Below are 10165 nucleotides of genomic sequence, written 5' to 3' on the forward strand. Positions count from 1 at the left end.
GTAGGCCACCCAAAGGCTTCTCATGCAAACAATGAAGCAGTAGTGTCAACAAGTAAGTCGTGACCAATCCCACTGACCACTATCCCTTCATGCAACCAAGGGAGAAGTCTAGGAACAGATCCCTTGATTGCCTTGAGCAGAGAGACTAGATTCATGATAGTGCCCACGAGAAGGCAAGCAGCCCTTGAAAGAAGAGGGAGATGGAAGAACTCTAGCAACTGCACAAGGGGTATTTCCTAATGTTCAAGTGTTGCATCCCCACATCAAGACCCTTCCAATTAGGCATTAAACAAGTAAAATATTAATCTAAAAAATAGTCAATGTAGCCAAATTAATGAGGTATGGCCCATGCATGGACCTGTTGTGTTGGCACTAAATTGGAAAGGATGGGAGGAATGGGTAGCATGTGAAGACGATGTGGGAGGATGGGCCTCTATCTTATGGATATTCAATAGGTATAAATGATAGAGGAAGTTTGGGCGTAGAAAAAAAGGGAGAGGAGGAGCATGGACACGAAGGAGATGGGTCATTAGTGATTGTCCATATAGACAAGAATGTGAATATGGATGCATGGATGAGGTCTAGAAGGTTGGACAAAATAACTTCAAGTAAATATATCTCTAAGGAATACTAGGATTATGGAATGTGCATGAATAGATTTGTTAAAAAGCTTAGGAACTCTCCAACAAATGTAATTGGTGTGTTATTTTGGAGGGAAAATGTATCAAGAGGGAGAGGAATTTTATCAATGGATGGACCAAGAGAAGACTTCAATATGTGATGAGAAAAGAGGAAAAGGGCAAACCAAGTGTAGGCAAGGTTGTTGGGATGTAAGTGAGCGTTAAGCATTTTCATGGAGCAATTTAGGGCTTGATGAGACTATTAGAGAAGAACCATGACTTATCCTCACTATAAGTTAATGAGGCAGGTGTTACACCTTAGAGGTAAGCCTTGTTGTGATCTAATGTCATTATCATGCAGTCATACCAAGTCCTAAATTATTAATGCACCTGTTCATACCATTTGGGTGGATATTATTTTATGCACATAGTTTTATATACTAGAACTACAATATTAATCTTAGTTAATGATTTCTAAGATGATGTTGTATTCACTTCTAGTGAAATGGGATTTTACAACATTCATAGAATTGATGCTAGTTGTTTAACTGCATTAGAAAAAAAACAATAAAGATTGAAACAAAGAAAGAATACATTAACACTATACGCTATTGAGATTGGCATAGACTTCTTACATAAATTTATAATTGTTGGACCAAATATAGTAAGGAAGAAGTAGAATAGTTGATTTTGATGCTAGCAACCAATTTTCTTTTTCCAATTTACTAATAGATCCACTAGTGTCGAATTATCTCTACAAATAAAACAAATTCCTTTATCTTTCAAGTATAGGATGTTCAAAAAATTCACCCTACAATGGTGAGAAAATTAGGGTTTCACAAGTTTAGCCTTGTAAGCTAGGGAATAACTTGATTTTCCAACTAAAATATTGAAGGAAGGAAGAACTCAATTGATCCAATACAAAAGGATTGAATGTAGATCAAGTTCTTTTTCTTTTTGTTTTTAGCTAAAATTGATTTCAATGTATTTGAATGCTAAGTGATGGAAAATGAATGTAAATCAATACAAATAGCAAGCTACAAATGCGATATAGAGACATAGAGCTAGATCTGAGAAAAGTAAACAAAGAAGGATCCGCACTTGAAAAATCGACTAAAAAATGTGAGACCAATGTCGTGGTTGCCTTGGTCCCAAAGTGATTAGATGCAAATAAAAAAGCTTCATCATTTTCAAAATAATCCAAGCTCGATGGTCCTTGTTGGTCCCAATTTATAAGCTTAGGGTATACTAAGGGCATGTTATTATTGGTGTGATATGTGTCTTGCATTGTAGGGGTTATAGTCATGACAAAGATTTCATCAAAATATGTGTTTGTTATTTGTGTTATTGCTTTCCTCCAATAATGTATCTAGATCCCAAAAGTCTTGGATCCAAGCTTGAGAGCGGGTTTTTCTAGGAGGAGGAATGTTGTCGATATGTTTTTCTTCCATGAATAAATCATCAGGGTCAATGAACACATTATCAAGGGCATAGGAACTGGACAAGTAAGAATCCCTCTCCCACTCATTGGAATCGGTTTCGATATGGTTCTCCTCGTGTGTCTTATCATCGTTAGAGGCACTCCCTTTTTCATACAAGGTTAACTTAGTACTAGAGGAGCTAATTTGTAATAGTACAAATCTTAGTCCTCTACTTTGAGGTTGCACCTTTGGTATGATTGGTTCTATGATACCTTGTATTTGTGCATCGAGACCACTATACCCATCATATCCTTCTTTTTGCACATGATAGTGAAACCTTTTTTATATTTTCAAGAGGCAATTGCATAGGTTGCATGTCTTATTCATCCTTGTAGATCCATTCAGATAGATCCTCTTCAATGCTCTCTTTACTCAATTCACCCCACTTAAAAAATATGGTGCGAGGTTTGTACTGAATGACAACCTTTTCTTCTTTTGGCAAAAGATGTTTTTTTCCATTAGATTTTGGGGAAGTAGGCAACTTCTCAATGTGCAACGATTGAGCCATGATATATTCTCCACATCCCTGATCTTGGATCTTAAGCTTAACTTTGGTCAATTTGATAATGACAAAGGGCCCACATATTGAGAGGAGATGGAGGATGGTGCTTCTCGATTAACTAACACTTGTTGTTAAGGAGTCCCTTTTAGATTGGCACAAAACTAAAAAGGATTATGATCTCCAGAAATAGTAACCTTTGTTCCATTGTAAGGGTATTTCAAACACTAATGGTAAGTTGATGGTATCGCCTTCATTGCATGGATCCAAGGATGACCAAGAATCATGTTATAGGATAGATCAAGGTCCAAGATCTGTAGCAATGTGTTTTCAGTAGTTGGATAAACTTGAATGGGTAATATGGTGACTCCTTTGGAAGGACGTTCAATGTCATCATGAGCCTTTATTGTTATTTTCCTAGAAGCATCTATGTTATTTTTAGAATATTTGAGAGTTATTACAACTCTCAAGGTGTAGATATTTAGTCATACTCTACCATCTATCAAAACTTGTTTGATTTTGCAATTGTGGGCAAAGACCTCCAAATGTAAGCGATCATTATGGTTGGGTTTATCACAAGGGATATCACTCTCAGTGAAGGCAACATGTTGAGTGGAATCAAGATGAACTATCATAGTTTGAAATTGATCAACATCTATGTCTGTGGGAACCATGGACTCTTGCAAGGCTTTATAGAAGACAACTGTGTGGGTAGGGGACATGTGCAATAACTCAAGAATGGAAATTTGTGCTAGCATCTTACTTAGATGATCAAGGAGATTATATTTATTAGTCACTTGCGGCTTTGGAGGGGCTCCTTGCAAAGTTATTTTAGATTGTCGGGTGGTTATTGCACACTAAGAATTTTTCTCTTTGATAGTAGACACATAACTATCTAACATTTGGATGCAATTTATTGTGTATGAACATGAGAAACTTTGGTATAATTCACATTATCTTTAGGTTTAGAGAAAGAGCTAGAAGCTTTTCTCTTCCCATGATCAAGTAATGGATTCTTGAAAATCATGTGATCAACATTAGATGATCATGCAAAAGGTTCCACTTCTATTATGTCTTGGTCAATCAGGTCTTGTATGAGGTGTTTTAAATGGTAATGTGAAGCAATTTTATGTTTGATTGTGGGTTCATTTCTTATTTTAGGCAATTGGACAAATTCTGATTGAAGCGGTTATTTCAAAATTGGTTCAATAGACTCTCCCAATGGTGTAAAATGTCTGGGGGGCACATCCCTCATTCAAGGAGGTATGCATTGTTGGTTTTGTTGAATTGCATTCATTGCTTCATTTTGTTGTTGAGGTTGACTGGGTGGTTCGGTGTTTGGCCATGTTGGTCCTTTGAGGTTGATTTTGGCTTGTGCATTACTGACTGTTCTCGCATCCACAACTCCATCATTTGTGACATTTTTATTTCACAACTAGAACTCTCTCTTATCATTTGAACTGCTTGGATTGCTATTGTTATCTTTGCAAACCTTAATAATGCCCTTTTGAATTAGAGCTCTTTCAATATTTGTCCCCTTAATGATTTTTTCAATTATGTTGGGACTTTTAATTTTTAATTCATACATTACTTCTAGTACAAGATTATCAATAAATAAATTCACTTGTTGCTCTTCAGGAATGTTGAAAAGGCATAGACTGACAAGGTTACACCATCATTGCAAAAATATTATGAAAGGTTCACTCATCTTTTGTTTTGTGGTACACAAATCTATCATAGTGATCTCATTGTTAATGTTGAAGTGAAATGACAGATGAACTTTTCAGCTAATTCATTCCATGATTTTATGTTTCCAGGTAATTGGGCATACCAATCTATTGCTTGTCCCAAGAGACTCTGAGAGAAAAGGCACATAAGGCATGTGTCATCATAATTACCCTCTATCTAGGATGTATAAAGTTCCCTAATGTGATCTTTGGGGTCTCCTTTTCCTTTGTATTTATCAAACTTTGGTATGTTGAAATTCTTAGGAAAGGGAGGCATGTACAAATTCTTTTTGAATGTATTAAGGAATATATCATGTTCTGTATAACCATTTTTGGTCCCTTTTATTTGCAATTCTTCTACTTGTCACACCAAATTTTCAATTGTTGTGTCACCACATTTGAAGGTGATGGTTTTGGAGGTTCCTCATTCATACTTGGATGGCCTCATTGCCAATATACAGTGCCCCCAAATTTGTCTTGATCATTATATTCAAAAATTGTCATTCTTGGGGTGCTTGCCATTGATATGTTTTGATATGGATCTCCATATTGTGCCATTGTAGTGTTTTGGTTTTCATTTATTTGTGGCGACTATTGGTACTGAATAGTGGGTTGAACCAGTTGTTGATATTGGATAATCAATTGCATTTGTGGTTGGTAAATGTTGCCATATGTTGAATTAGTTGTTGGAATTGCATTGTCAGTTAAGGACAATGTTCTTGTTGTCTTGTTGTTGAAATTGTGTTGTCAGTTGATAATGTGTAGTCATTTGTTGTTGTGCACTTAGTTGAACACTTTATTGGAATTGGGGTGTTGATTGTATATGTCCTTGATATTGTGGCACATATTGTTGTTGTGTTTGTTGAACTTGTTGGACTGTTGATTATTGTTATACCATTTGTTGCATTTGTCTGTCATATTGAAAGACTAGTTGCTATTATGGTTGGTACTGACCTCTCGTTTGTTGATATTGCATTGTTGGTTGTGATTGCTCTAGGTATTGAACAACTAGTTTTTGATCTTGCATCGTTCACTTTGAATAACCTAATCTTCCAAGCAACTTATCAATAAATTTGGTTTTGTGTTTTCGTTCCTTGGGAGGTTTTGTCTTGGATACCATGTTTACGCCTGTATGTTGTAAGGTGTTTATTGGTTGACCTTGTTGCACATTGGTGTTGGTTTGTGATGTAAAAGGATGTGCATTAACTTGTAGTGCAATCAAAGGTAACGTTGCTCATTTAGGTATGTATAGTTTTGGTAGAGTTTGACTTGGTTGGATGTTCATGGTTGTTCCTACAGGTGGGAAATTTATTGAGGAAGTTGCTTGCAAGAGAAGAGTACCCTGTTGTGCGTTCATGTTTTGTTCTAGAGGTGGTACATATGGCGTACCTGTGGTAAACATAAACATGTTTTGCACCACTAGTTGTTAATTTGTTTAAGGAACACTTGATGCATTAATTTGACATGTACTTGCTAGTGTTCTTGTTGTCACTTCTATATATAGATCTATTTGAGGTGTTGGTGATATTGTGTTTAACAAAGGGTTATTTAATTGCTCAAATGTAGGTTTTGGGGGAGTTTCCAAGACTAAATTATTATGTGCTCCTTTCCTTGAAAGTAGCTTTGTGGTCTCTTGTTCTAAAACACATTTTGTTTGTACTGGTTCTGAGACAAGTTTTGTTTGTTCATGTGCATAAAGTTCTAATTCAAATTCATCCAACGAGGGTTGATGTTCAAAACTTGACGCAAGTTTCTCTTTAAGAAGTTTGAAATACCTTATAGGATCCTTAATGACCAATTCGTCTAAAGTTTCGATAACCTTACGATATTATCACCTTATCAATTTCTTTTTAAGAAACATTTGTCAAAGAAAGATGACTCGTGTGTGAGGATTTTGAACTTGAAGATGAGTTTGATTGTATGACTAAGTGTGCCTCTTTTTGAAAGTTTGAGGATGATCTAGATTGAACATAACCAAAACATGGATGAAAGATTGGTTGAATATTTGATGATGACCCTTGTTAAATATAACCATGACTTGACTGATTTAGATCAAAACTTGGTGGCATATTTGTTGATGGTGTTGGTGGAACACTAGCACATCTCGGTTTCATTGACACTAAAATTGGTTCAAAATTTGGTGGTGACCCTAATTGAACTATACTATATTTTGGTTGTGTGTTTGTATGTGGCCCACATTTGGATTAAAACTTGGTTGCATGGTATTGCATTGTTGCGTAGGATTAAATTGTGATTCCCTTGGATCAAAACCTGATCATGTGTCATTCATTGGACCGAACATGGGTTGATATGATGAATCTTTTTGTCTCCTAGAAGTTTGGGATTTTGTTTCAATCATTGCACTACGTTATGTTTTTTAGATTTTCAAAGCTTATGGATGGAATGAAATGCAACTAAGGGAGTGACAAATGTGACTCTAAAAGGTGAAGGATAAATGCAACTAAAAGATGCAACCTATATTTTTGCTATTTTAAGATGCAATTTAGGGATAACAAATGCAATCTATGTTTTGGGTATTTTTGGATTTTGAAGACCTTGGAAATAAAAATCTAGGGATGTAACCCTAAGAGAATGAAATGAAGTTAAGACCTTAAAGGACCAAAGGGACAAAATGATAGACAAAAGACAAAGCTATACCTGTCACTCTAGACTGATGAGCTAGGCTTTTGACTTGATAATGGTGATAAAGGACAAAGTTTTGACAAGGTCTAGACTTCTTAATGATAACATAGGATCTGATATTAAGACTCGATCTTTGGGATTTTCCAAACCTAATTTTCAGAATCTAAATTTAAGCTATGCACTAAGGAAATGTAATGAAATATTTTAAGATTGGACTAAGCAACGACCTAGATTTGAAACAATACAATTATTGAAATTAAGACCTATGAAAGATAATGGTTATACATGTTTGACCTAAAATGACACCTATGTTTTGACATGCAAAGTTGAAATGAGATTCCAAGGTTTCTAATATTTTTGGTCTCCCATGTTTTTGAAATTTGAATGTTTTGAGATAATTTTGAGACTGATTTTTTGTGGCAATCGTGTTTGGATAATTGTTTGAGATTTGAGTGAGTTGTGCTTTTTATTGGAAAAATTGTTTTAACACTCACAAAAGACACTTCAAACATAATGACTATTTGACTCTAAAAATTAGAGTAATATTTGAGGGGCCTAGATTAGCCCATGTTTAAGATCACTAGTTTAAACAATATGAAAAAATTTACAAACATTTACAACCTTGGCTAGAAATGGTTGATACTTGTTGAGGCCCTCACAATAGAAGACCACAAACACTGCAAACAGATAGAGATTAGGTGGCGCTTGCTCTCCCAACACAACACTGACACATCTTTTGTTAGGATTCCCACAGATACTGAGAGGGGGGGTGAATCAGTATCTAACCGGTTTGTTGAATTTATTAACTTAAAACATGTAGAACAAATTAAAACTGTGTACCGGTAAACAGAAAGTAATGCAATAAACAAAGATAAAAACAACCACATGAAAAACACACCATAACACAGTAGTTTAACAAGGAAACCCGGTGTGGGAAAAACCTCGGTGGGATTTGTGACCCACAATATTCACTTACTGGCCAATAAGAGAATATTACTGCTACAAGAGGGGCCTGCACATGCAGGAAGGCCAAGTGCCTAGAGCTCACTGCTCAATTACAAAATGGGAAGTCTCACTGACTTACAAAATGGATTATATAAATCCAATGTGATGTACTGCTTCAAAATAGAATCTACTATGCCAAATCCAGTACTGGTTTATAGCTCTGCTTCTTACATAAACCCTTAACCTATAATTCGCATAATAGGTCTGCCATATTTCGCCTAATTACATTCTTCCATGCTTACATAATTCTTTTTTTTTTTTAAGTTCTACAATGAACTCTCTTATATAAGAGTCATTTTACAACTTGCCAAGTCGGCTTACAATGATTTTACAATAATAAACAAAATCCCTGTCGGCTTTTGTGTCGGTATGCTTCCTTTCATTGCCGGTGCTGGTGTAGAATTTGATCTTGCTAGTGCCGATGGATTGCCTTGCCGATGTCATAGGATTGAAAGGGTTGCCATCAATGACAAAACCTTCAATCACCTACAATGTCTCATTGGAGTGTACATTTGCCAACAATCTCCCCCTTTGGCATTGATGGCAACACTCATGAGAAAAATCCAAAAAAGTGTAACCAAAAGTTGAAGTAAAAAATTTTACCAAAAATGTGTACCAAAAGAATATGTGAGCTCCCCCTGAGCAGATGAGTCTTTTGCTTGATTAATTTTCTCATACCACTACTCCCCCTTTGGCATTAATGACAAAGGTTGTCAAAGTGTCAATAGAGTGTGGTTTCCTATCTCAACCTTGTAACCGGTTGGTTACAATTTGAAAAACATCCGCCAAAAATAAATTCAGGCTTTCAAGAAACTTTTTACTAGCTTTTATTGTTGCCTCTGTCCTTTGAATTGTACCGATGAGGTGTTGCATTTGCTCTGTCGGTGTTTTCTATCCTTGTACCAATGCATCAGATATTTCTTTCCTTAAGGATGCGAGGTAGTCCAGTTTTGGACTTAGTTTCCATTTAAGATCCTTAGCCTTACTTTTTATTCTATCCTTTTCTCTTTCCAGCTTTAGTAGTTCTTCCTCAAAACCTGTTATCTTCTTCTAAAAAATTGATAATTTATCAAATGAATTGATGAAATTGTCAGCTAGTTTATTAATTTCTTCCTGTGTCTTGCTCATTTTTCTGTCTATGTCAACTGTCAAAAAGTTAGTTTTACAAGTATCTCTGTACAAAGTTTTGAATTCCTTTAATGTGCTACACAGTTCTGGTAGAAGTGTGTCAAACTGCCTTGTACACTTCTTTATTTGTTCCTCAAAGAATTTCTGTTTTTCCTTTTCTAACCTCTCCTTGAATGCTTCCTCTTTTATTTGTTCAGCTGTCACAGTGTTGTCAGTAATATACTTAGACAAAGTGCCAAGTTGAATCAAAGAATCCTTATTATCTACATTACATTTCAGAGCTATCATCTTTAAAATTGGAATTGTATCATCTATAGCATTGTATGCCTGTGAGCTACAATCTGTTATTTTCTTTAATGAGTCTACAAGAACTTCAGTTACATTTGTTGATTTGAATCATGTAGTTGAAGAGCCAACACTCTGAATTCCGCCAGTGGGAGCAATATCCTTGCTTGTGGTGACCTCTGGTAGGTTAGTCTGTGTTTCCATTTCCTTAAGCAATGGTTTGTCTTGCTCAGTTGTTGCCAGTGGCACTAACTCTGTATTAACTTGTTGTTGTGATGGAACCTGTTGCTCTGCTTGTTGCTCTATTTGATGATTAGCCTGTTGCTCTGCTTGTTGTTCTAAGTTACCATCTATTGGTTTTCCTTCTGTGTTATCTATGTTATCGGTTACTAGTGGCTCACTAGCCATATCTGTCTTACCAGTTGTGTCCTTATCTACCATAATGTTAACTTTCTGAGTATCAATATCAACTGTGTATAATACCTCAAAATTAGGATTTGTATCCTCTTGTGGTATATCCATACTCTCGCCAGTCGGTTGATCTTCAGTTGTAACCATCGGTGGAGTATCTAGAGGCGGTGGGGGTAGATTATATGTTATTTTAATGCTCGGAGGTCCACCAACCTTGCCTTTTCCCTTATCCTTGTCTTTCTGATATACTTTGATTGGTTTGGGGTTTCTATACTCTTCCTATTTTTCTTTCTCAACAAGGAATATCTCCCTTGCATTTGCAGTTTCCTCTGCAACTTCATTTACTCTACCAACCATCAGTGCAAT

This window comes from Cryptomeria japonica, chromosome 1 (assembly GCF_030272615.1).
Source record: "Cryptomeria japonica chromosome 1, Sugi_1.0, whole genome shotgun sequence".
Lineage (NCBI taxonomy): Eukaryota > Viridiplantae > Streptophyta > Pinopsida > Cupressales > Cupressaceae > Cryptomeria > Cryptomeria japonica.